Raw genomic sequence first — 1,736 nt, 5'->3', positions numbered from 1 at the left:
AAGATCTATCCTGAAATACAACGTTGTCACTGATAGGTTAATATCCATATGCCTACAAAAGTCCAGTTAGTACAACTATTATTCAAATTTACACACCAACCACAAATCAAAAATGAAGAAATTGAAGATTTTTTCAAGCTGCTGCAGTCTGACATTGATCAAGCATGCAATCAAGATGCATTGATAATTACTGGTGATTGGAATGCAAAAGTTGGAAACAAAGAAGGAGCAGCAGTTGGAAATTATGGCCTTGGTGATAGGAACGATGCAGGAGATTACATGATAAAATTCTGCAAGATCAATGACTTCATCATCAGAAATACTTTCTTCAACAACACAAACGATGACTATATCCATGGACCTCACTGGATGGATTTCACAGAGATAAGATTGACTACGCCTGTGGAAAGAGATGATGGTGAAGCTCAATATTATCAGTCAGGATAAAGCCAGCGGCCCACTGTGGAATGGACCGTCAATTACTCATACACAAGCTCAAGTTAAAGCTGAAGAACACCAAAGCAAGTCTACAAGAGCCAAAGTACAACCTTAAATACATCCTGCCTGAACTTAGAGACCATCTCAAGAATAGATTTGACACACTGAACACAAATGACTGAAGACTGGAAGAACTGTGGGATGATATCAAGGACATCATCCATGAAGAAAATAAGAGATCATTAAGAAGACAGGAAAGAAGGAAAAGATAGAAATCTACATCAGAAGAGACTCTGAAACTTTCTCTTAAGGCCAGAGTAGCTGAAGTGAACAGAAGAAATGATGAAGTAAAAGAGCTGAACAGAACATTTCAAAGGGCTGCTCAAGAAGACAAGGTAAAGCATTATAATGAAATGTGCAAAGACCTGGAGTTAGAACACCAAAAGAGAACACATCAACATGGAAGAACTAAAGAGAAAATTCAAGCCTCAAGTTGCAATATCGAAGGATTCCGTGGGCAAAAAATTGAATGATGCAGGAGACATCAAAAAAAGATGGAAGGAATACACAGTCACTGTATCAAAAAGAATTGGTCGATGTTCAGCCATTTCAGGAGGTAGCATATGATGAAGAAACAATGATACTGAAGGAAGAAGTTCAAGTTGCACTGAAGGCATTGGGGGAAAAATAAGCCTCCAGGAAATGATGGAATGAATACCAATTGAGATGCTTCAACAAACAGATGTAATGCTGAAAGTACTTTACTTATCTATGTTAAGAAATTTCAAAGACAGCTACCTGGCCAATCGACTGGAAGAGACCCATACTCATGCCTATTTCAAATCAATGTGATCCAGCAGAATATAGAGATTATTGAACAATGTCATTAACATAGGCTCACCTGGGAGATGCAAAGTTACAGTCTCATATACTAGCTGAAAGGTTGGCGGTTCTAACCCACCCACAGGCACCTGAGAAGACAGGCCTGGCAATCTCCTTCTGAAAGGTCACAACCTTGACAACCCTATGGAGCAGTTCTACTCTGCACACATGGGGTAGAAATGAGTCAGAAAGGACTTGATGGCAACTAACAAGAACATCATCAGTAATATCACATGGTAGCAAAGACCACAGCCTTCAGTATGGATTACACCTCAACATAAACAAAACAAAAACCCTCACAACTGGACCAATAAGCAACATCATGATAAACAGAGAAAAGAGTGACATTGTCCAGGATTTCATTTTACTTGGATCCACAATCAACAGCCATGGAAGCAGCAGTCAAGAAATCAAAC

The sequence above is a fragment of the Trichechus manatus genome, unplaced genomic scaffold, assembly GCF_000243295.1.
Source record: "Trichechus manatus latirostris isolate Lorelei unplaced genomic scaffold, TriManLat1.0 scaffold00065, whole genome shotgun sequence".
Classification (NCBI taxonomy): Eukaryota; Metazoa; Chordata; class Mammalia; order Sirenia; family Trichechidae; genus Trichechus; species Trichechus manatus.
Note: the sequence above shows the minus strand (reverse complement) of the source record.